Source organism: Dasypus novemcinctus, chromosome 16 (assembly GCF_030445035.2).
Source record: "Dasypus novemcinctus isolate mDasNov1 chromosome 16, mDasNov1.1.hap2, whole genome shotgun sequence".
In the NCBI taxonomy this organism is placed as follows: Eukaryota; Metazoa; Chordata; class Mammalia; order Cingulata; family Dasypodidae; genus Dasypus; species Dasypus novemcinctus.
The window spans coordinates 34,332,836-34,350,630 of NC_080688.1; the positions used below are offsets into that span (position 1 = coordinate 34,332,836).

General features: G+C 36.9%; 1 protein-coding gene across 1 annotated transcript in view; it reads left to right on the forward strand.

The window, feature by feature from the left end:
* The window catches only part of LOC101446900 (SH2B adapter protein 1-like), an 80,305-nt gene that overhangs the window by 20,311 nt on the left and 42,199 nt on the right, over positions 1-17,795 (forward strand). The window lies entirely within an intron of this gene.

The window sequence follows — 17,795 nt, forward strand, 5'->3', positions numbered from 1 at the left end:
GTCAGTATATGTGGAGTTTCCTCCCTCCATTAGGAAAGTCTCTCATTGAAGGCAGGAGAATGGGTGACTTGACCTTTCACTTTTGCTTCTGGCTCTTAGTTTGTTGATCTTCATTTCCAGATTGCTTCTTCTTCTTTGTTGAGAAATTTTATTTTGATTTTCTCTCTTGCCTTTAAAAGACATGGCTTTGATTCATATTTGTTTTCTCCAATCCCAAGGCAACTTGAGGGGTTTAAAATCTCTTACAGTTGGGACTGAGGATATTTTAAGACAACAGCTGTGCTAACTACTCTGAGGGGAGCTTTCCTCACACTCAGATGTTTCCTTTGCTGTTTGAAAAAAACAATGCTGGTTCAGGCCTTCTCTATACTAGTCAAAAAGACATGGCTTTCTGAGTAACCAGATACCCATAAGAAAGAAATGAACTGTGCCCACTGTCAGAAATGGCTATCGGGGAAAAAGACAAGCAGGAGCTGGAAGCGGACAAGGATCTGGAAGGCTTTGCTCTGGGCATTCTCTATCCCATTCAAAGTAGGCTCCGTTGGCCTCTGTAAGAGGGCTTCTGCCCACTCGACATCCGGTCTCTGGCAAGATTATGAGTCTTACAGTCTCTGCCAACTACCATTCAAGGATCATTGGAAAAGTGTCTGCTTCTCCTCTTCTACCAACTTTTACCCAAGAAGTGGACAAGGTAGAGGTGAAAATTGACAAATGTCAATTTAGATAAACATCATATTTGAGAGTTTTTATTGTTGCTGTTGCTTTTAGAAAGAATTGATTACTTCCATACGGATTTCTGCAGGTAGCCAAATCTAACAATATGGCTTTAGTAGAGCTTGGTTTCAACATAAGTAACTGCTTTGCCTGCCTTACTTTTCCTAGTTCTATTCAGGATGTGTAATACTGATAACAATGACCATCCAACGTTTTTACTTAAATCCTGGGCTAGCTTCTGAAAATCCAATATTATAGAAGAATTATTGTTATTTCCAACAACATATCCATTTCAAGGCTTTTTGTATGAAAACATATGTAACTTAGAAAATTCAGGTAACTGGGTAATATATATATATACAAAATGTCTCTTTTTATATTAGATATATTTTAATGGTAAATTCAGAAAGTGTCATTAAATAATAAAGCCAGCAATAAGAAGGTGGATTGACATTAATTATTTAGGGAGCTGATTATGAGGTTCTAGTTAATTAAAAAAATAAATAAATGTCTTTCTGTAAGGTTACCTTTTGGGATTTCTCTATTTAATTCTGTTCCTGCACATATTTGTAATAGCTGCTAGTCAAAGAGAGTCTGCAACTTTCTTTTTAGGCATATAGAACCAGAGCTAAGCATCATTTCTATGTGAGAACACTTAATCCAACTATTTTGTGTTTTCCTCCATATGAATTCCTCCCTTTTGATACTTTGAATGAATCAGCAGAGGAGAGGTTATGAATTGTTGCTGATTTTAATTGCTTTCCTATTTTTTTCCTTTTTACTAGGTTGTGTGTTTATTGAAACTGATTGATTTGAATTGAGTTTTATTGATTTTTCTCATGCCAAATTTAATTCAATCAAATTGCCTTGCTCCAAGTTGTGCACGAGTTCATTTTCTAATCCAATTAGGAGGAACCTATAGGATGTTGTTCATGTAAGAACTGGGAGTAACTCATTTGTTTGGTAGTAGCAGAATCCAGCAATATATAAAATCCTGATAGTACAATCCTAAGTGGTACAAACACCTGAGCCTAAAAGTCTCTGAAATAGTGCTATCTTTAGGGAATGGTGAATCACAGAAAATGACCAGCTCGGAGATATATGCAGTAAGGGGTTTACAGTGCTGTAGGCAACAAAATCAGAGCGAAGACTAAAGAGGTAGGCATTGGTCATCCTGAGACTCATGGATATAATGTCACTCCTAATACTTATTTCCCCTAAAGGCAGAACCTGGAGGAAATGTTCTTTCCCTTTCCTCCCACTTCTACACTTCAGTGCAAATCCTTTTCTGAAGCTGACTGCAATGTCTAATCTAAACTGAATTTTCCCATAGGAAACATTGGAGTATTACAGTGCTGGGTAGAACCCCACTGTGGCAAATTTATTCCAGCATACCCTGCAGGGAGAATCTTTCCAGTAGATATGTGCTGAATTTCCTTTTCTGATTTTTTGGTAAAAAGATATTTGTTGATTTGCTACTTTTTTCCTTATTTGTTTATGTAGAAGTAGGGCATTTTACATGACTCTAGTTTAATGGCTTCCTATTCCGTCAGTGCAGCAAAGTCCTAATACTTTAGATGATTTATTTTATGTTTGTTCTTGGAGGAAGTGTTGCTCGTCCTTCAAATATTTTAATATTCTTTTGTTTTCAAGACCCTATGTTTCTTTTTTGCCTATGTGTCCTCTTCTTCACTCAATTGCCAAAGGCACTCCCCTTCCTTTATTCCCCCAGAGGTTTTGTGGTTCAATGACTGCCCCTTCAAATCACATGCACTTTATGAAACTTTCTGTAGTCCTTGCTCTGATTTAACAGGGTATTTTTAATATTTTCAGAATTAGGAAGGATTCAGTATTTATGGTAGGGATTTGAAATCAACCTTAGGCCCCATTCTCAGATTTTGCCCCTGCAGAGCCTTGTGGTAGGTTGTGATTTGGTAGAAGCATGAGAGATTACACACTGGAAGCTTTTTGTTGATTTTTCTTCTATTTTTCTTCACATTATTTTGAATTTAAGCATTCTCTATCTTCAAGTTATGTTGAGAACATGGGTTTTATGTAATGTACATTTTTTTCTGTTGTTTATTTGTGGAAGATTAAGACCTAGGCAGTAAGCAGCCTTGTCTTCCTACTATAATTAATTTAACCAGTCTGCATTTAGGAATATTTAACTATTTCTGATATTTTCATATTAAAAATTATGCCATACTGACTAGCAACAGACAGAATTCATTTACATGCAAGTGAGCATATCAATAGAATTAATTTCTAAACTTTAAACTGCTGGCTTATGTCATTTTATAGATATTGCCAAATCACCCTCCCTATTGCTATGAGAATAATATATTCACCCACCTGAAAATATGGAGAAAATGCTTGTTTCACAACTTCTTGCCAGTGTACCATAACACACTGGATCTTCCTGATCCAATATTTGAGAAATGGTGTTTCAGTGGAATTTTCTTCTGGAGTCTCTTATTGTGAATGAAACTCAGCATCTTTTCATGTTTAGGGACCATTTAATTTTCCTTATAGGACCAGTCCAGTGGTGACAAATTCCCTTAGGTTTTGTTAATCTGTGAATACCTTAATCTCTTCCTCATTTTGAAAGACAGTTTTAGTAGATAGACTTCTTGGTTGGTATTTTTTCCTTTTAGATATCATCTCACTGCCTTCTTGCTTCCTCGGATTCTAATAGAAATTGGCTTGCAATGTTATTGTGGTTCCTTTTTATGTGCCATATTGCTTTTCTCTTACAGCTTTCAGTATTCTTTCTGTCTTTGGAATTCAACAGCTTGATTATGTCTTAGTGTGGTTCAACTTGGGTTTACACTGTTTTGATTTTTTTGAGCTCTCTAGATGTGTATATGCATGCCTTTTGTTAAATTTGGGAAGTTTTCAGCATCACTTCTTCTAATGTTCTCTCTCCCTTCCTCTCTTTTGTTTTCCTCTGGGACTCCTGTAATGCAAATATTGATATGCTTAATAGTATCTGCAGAAGTTTGGTATAATTATGAATTCCAAAAATAGATATTGGATAATGTTCATAAACTGGTCTGTACCTGGGCATGATTAAATTATGATTAGGGCTTTGATTGGGTGACATCAGTAGGGTGCTAAAAGGCATGGCAAAGGACAGAGTTGGAAGGTTTTTGATGTTAGGGTTTTGATGTTGGAGTTTGACGCTGAAGTAGAAGCTAGAGCCCCTGGAAGTAAGTACACAGAGGAAAGAGAAGTAAGCCCTGGGAAGAGAGGAACCCTAGGTCCAGAAAGAAGAAAGCCTTGGGAAGACAGAAACCCTGGACCCAGAGAGAAGCAAGACCTGGGAAGAGAGGAATACAGGAAGCCTGAACCCTGGCAGACATTGGCAACTATCTTGCTCCAACACAGGGAAATTGACTTTGGTGAGGGAAATAATCTATGTTTTATGGCCTGGTATCTATAAGCAACTACCCCAAATAAATACCCTTTATAAAAACCAAGTGATTTCTGGTATTTTGCATCAGCACCCCTTTGGCATCCCACAAGTCTCTCATGCTCTGTTCTCTTTTCTTCATTCTTTCTTTCCTCTGTTCCTCATACTGAGTGATTTCAATTGTGCTATCCTCAAACTCACTGATTCTTTCCTCTGCCACTTCTAATCTACTGCTGATATTCTCTGGAAAATTTTTTTATTTCTGTTATTGCTGCCTTCAGTTCTGTTTGGTTATTTTTCATTATTTTTATTTCCTTATTGATATTCTCTTTGTGTTCATCTATTGTTTTCCTTATGTCTTCTGGTTCTTTGTCCATGTTTTCCTTTAGCTCTATTTTTTATTAGAGAAGTTGTGAGTGAGTTTACAAAATGGTTATGCATAACTATGCATAACATACAAGATTCCCATACACCACCCCAATAGCAACACCTTGCTTGGTGTGAAACATTTGTACAATTGATGATAGCACTTTTTATAATTGTACTTATTTTTGTAATAGTAATTGCCTTTGTTGGCAACAATTGATGAAAGATTATTAAAATAATTCTCTTTCTTTTGTTCATTATTTATATTGGGTGTATTTTTTGTCCACATACCACCCTATTATTAACACCTTATATTAGTATTGCACACTTGTTGTAATTCTGAAAAAAATTCTTATACTTGTATTAACTCTAGTCCATTACCTATAATGGGGATCAATGTGTTATACAATCCTACTTTTTATCTTTTAACTTTTTTCTTGTAATATATATGTCCTAAAGTTTCCCCTTCCATTGACTTATATGGCCCAGTACTGTTGAGTACACTCACAATAATGTACTACTATCACCACCTCCATTTCAACCTAAATGAATATTCTTTACAATTTAAGCATCAACTCCCATTCTCTAACCCCAATCTATCTTGTGCTAGACTATATTTTAGATTCTAACTCTATGAATTTGCTTATTATAATTAGTTCATATCTGTGAGATCATAAAATATTTGTCCTTTTGTGTCTAGTTTATTCATTCGCATGATGTCCTTAAGGCTGATCCATGTTGTTGCATGAGAAAGAATTTCATTCCTTTTTATGATTAATACTTTTCCATTGCATGTATAGATCACATTTTGTTTATCCATCCATCAGTTGATGGACACTTGGTTTGCTTTCATCTTTTGTCAATTGTAAATAACACTGCTATGAACATTGATGTACAAATATCTTTTTGAGTCCTTGCTTTCAGTTCTGTATGTATACCTAGTAGTGGAGGGCCAGATCATATGATAAATCTTAACCTAGCTTTTTGAGGAACTGCCAAATATTTATCCTCTAGGTCTTTGTCCATGTTTTCCTCTAGATCTTTGATCATATTTAGTACCACTTTTTAACAAGTCTTTTGTCTGGTATGTTCCAAGTCTGGTCCTTCTCAATGATTGTTTCTAATGTTTTGATCTCTTTTTCTTGGGTCATCACTCCTTGTTTCTTTGTGTGTTTGTAATATTTTGTTGCAGCATGGCCATTTTGATATTTTAATGTGTTATCTCTGGAATTTAGATTCCGAGATGTCTTTTCCTTAAGCTTGTATCCAATTAGTCTTACAACAAAGATTCCCTTAATGCCAGGAGCATTTTTAAATTGTCTTTTTCTTCATAAGCACTTGTCCTGTTACTGCAATACTTTAACTATTTTCCAGAGTTTTGAGAAAGATGTTTCTTGCAGTTCTTGCTGGTTTTTCATCATCTGTTTGGAGATGGAGCCCTGGAGTGTCTCACTACAACTTCTTGATCAGGGTAGGGATCTTGATACATTTTTGAATGTCTAAAATATTTCATACATTTTTCAGTTTAAAAATTATAGATATATTTAAAATTTTGTTTCATTTTTCCTCTTTCTAAATTGCCATTTCTTAAACCACTACAATAATCACATACCTTAATATTACACACATGAAACTTAAAGAACCAATTAGGCAAAGCATGTTTTCTTGCTGTTTTATCTCCTTAAAAATACAAAGAGAGTATTGTATTTTTTAAAATATGCTGGGATTTTTAACTATAGTTTCAGGATAATTTTCAAAGGAAGGTAGTGCTGACTTAAAAATCACTGAGTGAATTAACAACCAGAGTTATCTATCACTATGGTGAAGCTAATACAGAAGAGTGTTAACATTGCTCTTGAAGAGCACCAGAGCATATCCAAGGTTATCCAATCCGACAGTCATTTCTCCATTTCAAAACAAACAGTTTCATCAGGAGGGGAATAATAGTGATAAATATTCTAGAAAGAGTAATTCTATATCTATTCTTTTAATCTTTGGTGCAAAATCAAACATATGGAAAATTTTTTCAAAATATTCCTTTCTAAACCCCATTGGAGGTCTATGGAGTCAAAATCCAGGAATGACTTCTCATCGTGAATATGTGGAAATACATATTCCCTCGTTGTTTCCAAAATGAATTCCCAATTTTGTACAACTGATTTATACTGTGTAAAAGCCCAATTTAGAAGAATTTGATTATCTGTATTTAAAATTATATTTGTGTGTACTTCAGCAGAGATTTTTTCTGGACTCAAAATCTTGATTATGTGAAGGATCATACCTGTAACAGTGAAGGACCTGGAGAAATTAAACAAACTTTATACTTTTGTTCTTTTGCCTGAATTCCAGCTTCCTCTCTTGTTACCTAACAAATTATGCATAGAACATAATTCTGAGATCATGTCACTCGAAGAGATATGCATTCAAATTAAAGAGTTCTTAGGCAATATATACCTCGTTCTAATAATACCATTATTGATTTATTGATCTTTCACTGTAATTTTTAGTAGTGACTGATGACATTATTTTTTTAACTTTACAGATTGTAATTTGGGAACCAGTAATAAAGCTTCTATACATAATTCATAGGAGAGAAGAAAGGAAGAATCCATAACCTCTCTCCAAAGTGAATATGTTCAAGCCTCAAAAAAACTAGCCGACATACCCAAATGAGAAAAATTAAGGAATAGAAAAGAATATGCTTTAGTTTTCATATTAACCATTTAGAATTGCCTGAGTGATAAAACTCCTTGTCCTTTTCATAAATATCTAAGTTTATAAAATTTCAAAAGATCTTATAGCTACTTAAATTCAATCCAAAAGCAGTCTTCATCTTGAAGGAAAAGATCTATGGTGATAGAATTTTAGACCTAGTTATGCCTCAGCTGAAAAAAATAGACTTCTTTTCACCTCTTATTTGATGTTTTGTGTATCAAAGGCCAAAAAGCCACTTCACTGAAAGGCCATTTTATCAGTTAAGTTTTAGTACTAAATGCTTATCTGATTAAATAAAGTTTTTTGGGGGATGCATGAGGTAAATAAATTGTTAGGAGTCTCAGATGTAAAATGATAGCAGGCGTGATGAAACAAATAGTCACATCTAAAGCACTTTTGGAGATTGTGTGTCATTTATCCTTCCTAACAATCTTGCTCTATATTTTGAATGTATTATCTTTGTGAGGGAGAGAAAAGAAAATACAAGTATGCCAAAGACAATACCAACTTTTAGAGACACATATAATATATGGGAAGGAGGAGAAAGAGGTTTCCACAAGGAAAAGACATATAAATTGTCAGAAAGAAAAAAGAACTAGAAAAGAGCAATGACCTAGACATGAGAGGAGGGACATCAGCAATAGCAGGGGTAAAAATGAAACTACGACAGTCTATGATGGGCCAGGTGCTTTATGTGTAGTTTAGCAAATAATTAGTGTATCATTTATTTACTCTCTGTGGTAATTCATTTTCTTTTCAATTTATGGGTAATAAAATTTAGGTTTCCACAAGACTCTCAAAATCTGTTTAAATAAGAAATATGGTGTGTGATTTTGTTTAAAGGAAGAAAAATGATCACGTTCTGGTTTTTCAAAGAAAATCCACAAGGGTGTATATACACCTTTGAGAAATACAGCTGTCAATTTAAACTTTATTTCAGGATAACATGCTATCAAGTAAAGCAATTGATTGGAATTACACACCTCTTAGAGATCAAGGGTTAATATCAAAAGACATAGTAACAATATCAGCATTCTAAGGTTTTTACAAGATCTTATTATTAGATTTGACCTTTTTAAGCATAATTCTTTGATGGAAAATGCTATCTGCTTTTATGGAAGAGATGTTTTCTTTTTGCCTTCTAGAGCAACCTTCTTTTTTTTAAACCATTACTTAGAAAGGTACCCATTTTTAAGACAAAGTTTTGAATTTTCATTGGTTAGCTCCAAGAAATAAGGAGGCATGTCTGGGGCAGCCAAACTCCTATAATCTGAAAAGGAAAAGGGCAGAACAGGATAATTAAGAAATGGTATGTGTGTTGTATAATGGTTAGATCTGCATTGTTTTACATCAATACATCTAACCCACAGTCAAACATCTGTAAGTGGTAGAACTGCTTGGCGATCCATACCTGCACAAAAACAAAACTTATGCTGGCTCAATTATCCCTTGGCCTCTGTGATAGTTTGAATTTTTTTTTTATGAATCCCCAAAAAGAGAAAGATTATGTTTTAGTACCAATTCGTTCCTGTGGCGGTAAGATCCATTTGACTGGACTATGTCAGTAAGGCATGACTCAGGTTGAGTCTCCATTCTTTTATTGGAAACAGGAAAAGGAAACTTCCGTATTGATCCTGCCATGTGAGAGAGGACTGCAGGAAAACAGAGAAGCTGTGAGGGCTGAGAGAGGTCCCTGAGTCTGGAACCAGGAGATCACAGAAGCATGGAAAGAGGCCCCTAAGGGGCTGGGTCCAAGGAGCAGCTCCAGATTTAGGAGATGAGCCCTGCCACATGCCTGATAGCTTATAGCTGATCTTGGGAAGAAAGTAAAGCATCCAAGACTGAGAAAGGAGTCCAAAAAAGACATGACAGGCTTAGGTTGCTGGGATCTGAGAGAAGTGGGCCTGGAGAGGAAGACAGAAGTTAGTGGCCATCTTCACCACATGGCAGGATGTGAGATCAACTGTAGCTGACTTTGGTGAGAAAGAATCTCTGATGGTGTTTGAACATTTCATGGCCTCAGAATGGTAAGCTTTCACCCCAAATAAATCCCCTTTTTAAAAGCCAACACATTTCTGGTACTTTACCTGGGCAGCCCAGTGGTAAACTAAGACAGCCTCTAACCTCCAAGAAGTTGATCAGTGATTATAGCCCTGGAGAATTTAAGTTGATCAGTGATTATAGCCCTGGAGAATTTAAGATGAATGGAAAAACAGGAAAGGGTCACACATTTTACAAAAAGAAAAATATAGTGGGGATGTAATTCTGATTTAAAACAAAGAGCAAAATGTAAAGAAGTAGAAACTATAGTTTCATTAAAATGGCAGACTACAAAAACCTGAAATCCCACTTTACCTAAGAAATTCTGGTTATCATATGAAAAATTAATGCATATCTGCACTTGAAAGAAGGAACGCAAAATACACAGATTCCAGAAATTAAGAAGAAATGAAAAGGAGAGTAGAAAATAAAATGAAGTGACATTGTGGCAGCTGTGGGTTTTATGGTTGGAGAAACTGGGGCCTTGCATTTTTTCCCCTCCCCCCTTCAGGCTTGCTTGCTGTCTGCTCTCTGTGTCCATTCACTGCATGCTCTTCTGTGTTTTTGCTTGTCTTCCTTTTTTGTTGCATCACCTTGCTGAGTTGGCTTTCTGTGGCACTTCCCGGCCGGGCAGCACTTCACAGCATGTAGGTGAGCCTGCCTTTACAAGCATGCCCCGGGACATGAACCCAGGGCCTCCCACATGGTTGATGGGAGCCCAACTGATTGAGCCACAGCTGCTTCCTGGGGCCTTGGATTTTAACAAACGTCAGAAACAGACCTTGGACCACATGAGGTAGATATTTGAGTTGGGCCCTTCAATAAAAACAAGACTTTTAAGGACCTCACACTCATCAGAGGCATTGACTACAATAAAAAAAAAATTCCTTTCCTCAGCACAAGGTGAAAACAAGATGCTTGTCTGTATCTGCTAGAACTAACAGTAGGAAATGTAAGTGCCCTGGTGGAATTATGAAACTTCAGTCCTGTATCTCATGTGTGTCTGAATTCAAATTTAGAAAACATAAGTCAAACAGAAACCCCACACCAAGAGATTAATTTAAATATTGTTTGAATCCCAGATAAGCCAGGGTTCCTAGAAGTACCACATACAAAAGCGCTCTAGAGAAAATGCCAATAACTAACACTATAAATAATTTACATAGAAAAAAATTCACTGAAAGCTAATTGAAAGTTAAAAAAAATCCATGTATGAGAATTAGCAACAGGAAAAATAAGAGTCCTGGACATTGAAACACCAAAGGCATGATATGAAAGAATAAAAATTTGCATTTAAAAACTATTAAAAAATCAAAAGCCTAAGGGATAAGTTAGATGGGAAATTGAATACCAGCTAAGGACTTATTGAACTGCATATTAGATCTGGAAAATTTTCAAAGAATGCAGTGCAGTGAATCAAAGAGATTAAGAAGTATGTAAGGATACTTCCAGGGAGATGGTGTCAGGGTAGATAGGCAGGGCTCTACTCTCTTGTGAAAACAATGGAGGAAGGGCAAAAAGGTGTCTGAAGGAGCTGCTTTGGGGATCTTTAGACCAGGAGAGTGCTGTGCATCATCCAGGAGGGCAAGGAACTGAGAGAAGAAGCCAACATGTAAACCATGAGTTTCTAGTCCCTGTGGCTGGGAATGGTACCATCCCCCATTCTCAAGGCCAACATCCTGGGCAAAAGTTGTGACTTACTGCAGCCAACTGAGAGTGAAACAGACTTCTTCCTCCCTGGGAAGAGCTGAAGGGTGTGGCAAAGGGCAGATAGAGGTTTCTCTTCAGTAAGTTTGGCCAGCAGATCCCACTTTGAATCTGAGCTCAGACCAGATGAGAAGTATGGGCAGGGGAGATTGAAAGAGATACCTCCATGGAGAGATTCACCATAGAGCCCCATCTGCTGGCAGGCCAGGAAACTTCAGGAAGAAAAAATATTTTTTGGAGTCTCTCATTTTCTACCCCTTGAATCGGATCTATGCCCCATTAGTGGGTCCCTGGCCCTATTTTGACAACTTAAGATAAGCAATTTTAAAGACTTAGAATTAGTTGAATCCTGTGAGCCTCCATGTTGTTCAAATGTGGCCACTTTCTAAGCCAAACTCAGCATGTAAATGCATTACCCTCCCTTCCTGCCCCAGCATGGGACATCACTCCTGGTGATGAGCCTCCCTGGTGCAGAGGGATTACTACGAAGCACCAGCTGATGATGTAACTAGAAAAAGATCTTGAATAAAAGGGTCAAATCAGACCAGCAGAATATCTCAGCCTACATGTAATATCAGGAGTTAAAAACTGCTTTATGGCTTTGGATAATAGGGGGAAATGGAAAGGACAAATGAATTTACATGGCTATGAGTCTCCAAAAAAGAGTTGGGAAGTCATCAGAGGGGTAATGCTTATGCATGCCTCAGCAAGGTCCCAGAGACAGCCCAAGTAGATAGAAGCCCAGGTACTGGTTCTCCTGAGGGCTACAGAGACCCATAGCTTCTATGGTCATGGCAGATGCCTCTGCAGTTCAGTACCATATCAGCTGGCTCTACTTTGGAGTTTGTGTTCCTGAATGTGATGGAGTTGGACTCAGATGTGACCTTTCTAACATGCCTCTTCTGTTACTTTTACCAGACTTGTGGTTGGTGCTGGGGTTGGTGTATACTAAGGAGATCTGAATCTCTGGACTGTGTCCATGTGACAGCCAGGCCCTGAGCCTCAGCAGACTTGGAACTCCTGCCCTCTGGTTTATTGGAATTACCCTGGTCAGCTAATGGGGAGGTGAAGAAGATCAACCACCACACCAGAGAGCCAAGAGTGCCTACAACTGCAAGCAGGAGAATTGCATCCATCATCCATGTGGAATCTAAGACCCCTCTTGATACAGAGGGGGAGTGAACATAACCATTCCAGGTCCACAAGATGGAGGAAGAGAGTATGATTAGAGTAGGACTTACTGGTTTTCTACTATGGAACTATTGTGATTAGTAATGGAAGAAATTGTAGCATTGATGTGGAGAAAGTGGTATGGTAGCTGATGAGGGTAGGGAGAGGGAAGAAGAGATATGATGTGGGGGCATTTTCAGGACTTGGAGTTGTCTGGGTGGTACTGCAGGGACAGATGTTGGACATTGTATGTCCTGCCATGGCCCATTGGGTGGACTGGGGGAGAGTGCAAACTACAATGTAAACCTCTATCCATGTGGTGCATCAGTGCTCCAAAATGTACTCACCAAATGCAATGAATGTGCCATGATGATGTGGGAGGAGTGGGGTGAGGGGGGTGGGGGTATATATACTCCTCATATTTTTTTAATGTAATAAATAATAATAATAATAAAGAAGGAAAAAAAAGAATAAGTTGAAAATCAAAGAAGAGCCATGAAACAAGACCATTAGGCAAGAAAGAGAAAATGACTATCAGAGTAAATTCACCAATATAATCGAATGCCTAGACATTGGCAAAAGATTGCAAGTCATGCTACGAAACAGGAAGGCATGACCCAGCCAAAGTAACAAACCAAAATTCCTGAAGAGACACAATATTTAAGATGACTAATCGATGATACTCACAAAAATCTCCAAGTTCAATTAAAGAACTTGAAGGAAAACATGGCTAAAAAATAATAGATATTAAGATGACACTGGGTGAGCATAAAGAAAAATTTGAAAGCCTGGAACAAAGTAACAGAGCTTATGGGAATGAAAAACACAATTGATGCTATTAAAAATACATTAGAGGCATATAACAGCAGATTTGAAATGGCAGAAAAATGAATAGGTGAAATCCAGCACAGAAAATCTGAACTTGAAAAGACAAGAGGACAGACAATAAAAAGAATGAAAAAAATGGAGCAGGATCTCAGGGAAATGAATGACAACATGAAATGTACAAACCTATGCATTATAGGTGTCCCAGAAAGAGAAAAAGATGAAAAAGGGGCAGAAAGTATATATGAGGAAATAATGGCTGAAAATTTCCTAACCATTCCGAAAGATACAAATATCTATATTTAAGAAGGACAATGCACCACAAACAGAATAAATCCTAAAAGAACTACTCCGAAAGATACAAATATCTATATTTAAGAAGGACAATGCACCACAAACAGAATAAATCCTAAAAGAACTACCCTGAGACACTTACTATTCATTATGGCAAATACCAGAAAAAAAGAGAGGATTCTGAAACCAGCAAGGGAAAGCAATGTATCACATACAAGGGAAGCTCAACACAATGAAATGCCAATCTCTCGTCAGAAACCACGGAAGAGAGAAAGCAGTGGTATGATGTATTTAAAAAATACTGAAAGCCAAGAATTCTGTATCTGACAAAACTGTCCTTCAAAAATGAGGATGAGTTTAAATCTTCAAAGACAAACAAAAACCTAAAGAGTATATTACCAAAATACCAGACTTACAAGAGATAATTAAGGGAGACCTGCAGTCTGAAAGGAAAAGACTAGAATGAGAGACATGGAGAGGTTAGAAATGAAGATTATTAGTAAGGATAAAAAGACATACAATAGAAGATATGACATTGGAATGCCAAAGGATAAAATGCAAAAAGTAAGTGATGCCTTTACAGTAATAAGATTGAACATTAATGGATTGAATTCCCCAATCAAAAGACATAGACTGACAGAATGGATTAAAAAAAACCATGAGCCATCTATATGCTGTCTAAAGGAGACTCACCTTAGATGTAAGGAAACAATTAGGTTGAAAGTGAAAGGCTGCAAAAAGTTATTCCACAAAAAGGAGTTATTAGAAAAGATCTGGAGTAGCAATACTAATATAGGACAAAATGATTTTAAATGCAAAACTGTTATAAGAAGTGAAGAAATTCATTATATATTAATAAAAGGGGCAATTTAGCAAGAAGAAATAACTCTAATAAATATTTATGCACCAAACCTGTGTGCCCCAAGATAAATGAGGCACACACAGGCAAAACTAAAAGAAGAGGAAAATTTATACCCACAAGCTTACATTAAAATAGAAGAAAGAGCTAAAATTGAAAACTTATTGCACACTTGTAGGGACTAGAAAAAGAAAACTGAACCTGGGACCTCCCATATACTAGAGAGGTGCTCAATCACTTGAGCCACCTCAGTGCCCTGGTTTGCCTCTCATTGTCTTTCCTCTTTGTGTCTCTTTGTTCTGTCATCTTGTTGTGTCAGCTCGCTGCACCTGCTCATTGCACTGGCTCGCTGTCTTGCCCATCTTCTCCAGGAGACACTGGAAACTGAACCAGACCTCCTATGTGGTAAGCAGGAGCTCAGTTTCTTGAGCCACATTGCAAGGGTGGGTCAACACAAGAAAATCAATTAGTATAATAAACCACATTGATAAATTGAAGAAGAAAAATCATATGATCTTCTCAATTGACACAGAAAAGGCATTTGACAAAATACAGCATCCTTTTTTGATAAAAACACTCTGAAAGATAAGAATAGAAGGAAACTTTTTCAACATGGTAAAGTTCATATATGAAAACCTACAGCTAACCTTGTACTTGATGGTAAAAGACTGAAAGCTTGTCAGGAACAAGACAAGGATGCCCACTGTCACCACTGTTATTCAGCATTGTGCTAGAAGTTCTGCTAGAGCATTTAGGTGAGAAAAAGAAATAAAAGGACCCAACTAAGAAAGGAAGAGGTAAAACTTTTGCTACTCACTGATTATATATTATATGTAGAAAATCCTGAAAAATCCACAACAAAGCTCCTACAACTAAAAGATGAGATTAGTGAAGTAGCAGATACAAGATTAATATGCAAAAATCAGTAGCATTTCTATACACAACTAATGAACCATCTGAGGAGGAAGTCAGAAAACAATCCATTTGCAATAGTGACTAAAAGAATCAAATATTTAGAAATAGAAATAAACTTTACCAAGGACATAAAGAACCTGTATTCAGAAAACTACAAAACAATGCTAAAAGAAACCAAAGAAGACTTAAATACATGGACGAACATTTTATGTTCTTAGATTGAAAGACTAAATATCATTAAGATGTCAATTCTGCCTAAACTGATTTACAGATTCAATGCAATCACCCCCAAAAATCCAACAGCCTTTTTTTTTTTTTTTTACAGAAATGGAAAAACTTATTATAAATTTGGAAGGAATGATGGCAAGAGATGCTGTTCACAGAGACTTAGGAGTGATAAGATTACAGAACAACTCAGCCTGGTAGATGGAATGGAGTCACATGGAGTAGTAGGTGACAGAGCATGAGGGTAATTGTTTCCTGGTTCCTGACAAAGTTGGGGGATTAAAAAGGACAGATACTTACCAAGGAAATAGAAAGCTAACAGTAGATCTGAGATTCATATTCTGGTGATGTATTCCAGGTTTCCGAGTGCTGGAAACATCATAAAAAGGTTGGGCTAAGTATTAAAATTAGTTTCAAGGATAATGTACCCTTTCATGCATGATCCTGAGTGTTATAGTGCTAATAATTTGGGTGGTCCCTTTGTCCAAACCTCTTGGATTCATGTAGGATATCTGTAGCACTCATGTTCTAGGATGCAGCAGCATCTATTAAAAGAGTGAATGTGATAAAATTGCATTAAGAAAGTGTTTCTCTACCCAAGGCATAGTACCAGCTAGCAGCATCTAATTGGACATGGCATGATTTCAGACATCACTGCTATTAATAATATCATTAGAGAAGACACAGGTGCCCAAACTTGAGCACTGGTCATGTTGGTGTAGATTATGTGGGTATCAGTGACTGCTGCTATTGACTAGAGATAGTACCACAGAGATCTGGAGAGGAAGAGTAAAAAATGTTTACCTAATTTTTAAGTAACCAAGTTCTCAGGCAAGAGTGAGCTTCCTAAGGAATACCAGCATGCTTTGGAAGGAATTAATAAAGTATTGGATACCCAGAAATTAGTGGGAGTGCAACCAGAAAAATAGTCTTCTGGGACATCTTCATTTTAGCTTAAACTTAATGTGACCTGAGAAGCATGTGTTAAGAAGCAGTAGATTTTTTAAAAATTTAATTTTTTAATTATCTTTTTAAAAAGTTAATAGATCACACAAAATGTTACATTAAAAAACATAAGAGGGAAGCGGACTTGGCCCAATGGATAGGGCATCCGCCTATCACATGGGAGGTCCCCTGTTCAAACCCTGGGCCTCTTTGACCTGTGTGGGGCTGGCCCATGTGCAGTGCTGATGCGCGCAAGGGATGCCGGGCCACGCAGGGGTGTCCCCCGTGTAAGGAGCCCCATGCGCAAGGAGTGCACCCTGTAAGGAGAGCTGCCCCGTGTGAAAGAAAGTGTAGCCTGCCCAAGAGTGGCGCTGCACACACGGAGAGCTGACACAACAAGAGGACGCAACAAAAAGAAACACAGAGTCTCAGTGCCGCTGATAAGGATAGAAGCGGTCACAGAAGAAGACACAGTGAATGCACACAGAGAGCAGACAACTTGGGGTGGGGAAAAGGGGAGAGAAATTTTTAAAAAATAAGAGTTTTCCATATACCCCATTCTCTACCTCCCACCCCCATCATTTTTTATTGTATTTTTTGAAGATCTATAGATCACAAGAAAATGTTACATTAGAAAATTTAAGAGGTTAAGAAGCTGTAGATTAAGAGATGTTGAGTTGCACATACACTGTCATTTGCATATAGGCTGCCTTAGAAACAAACACACACAGAGGGATAATGTATATCCCTGGGAACTGGCTGGTTCTTCTCTCTGTTCTGTAGTTGTGAGTGAAAAGGAATAGAGGGATGGACCTGGAATGTGGACAAAAAGAAAGTGTAAGTGATCTCTGGTTAGAATGCCCAAAGCAGAACTATATACTTGCATCATCATTTTAAGTAATAAACAGTGATAATAGCCCAACAAAACTGCCAGTTTTCCATCTCTGTCCCCGTCAAGATTAATAAAGCCTTTTGCAATGACTTAGTGGGGAAAGGAGTATTTTTCACATGCAAAATCAACTTTTGTCTCCTTGTGGTACACAGGAGCTAATTAAAACATGAATGAAAAAGTAACTATAGCTATATGACACACTCCTCACAGCTTCTCTCTTACATCTTAGGAAATTTAATTATTGAAAAATAGAATATTAAGACCATGACATAATTTATGTGTATTTCACTAAAATATGTTATTTTTTTATTTTCCTTTTTCCTCTTTCTATTCACAAATCTAGATTTCTTGACAGAAGTAAAAATCTTTTACTTTAAATTTCCCAAAGCATGATATTATTCCTCAATAAAGACAGAGCCATGGGGCCCATTCATTTCTAAGTTACCAAGCTTTTAGTTATACTATTTAACTTAAAGCCATCATAAAACCATGTAATAGCAAGCTATGTTCTTGCCCAATTCTACTTCATGATTCTAAAGGATCTGCTCAATTAGATTAGAACTTCAGGAACTTAATTGCAAGATGCAACTGAAGAAGTTACTCTTGCATGCTCAGTGACATTTGTGTTTGGAAAAAAAAATTAACTTAAACATTCAGAGTTGTGAATTTCTTGTAGAAATTGTTCCCTTTATATTTCCTTGAATAACAATAGGGAG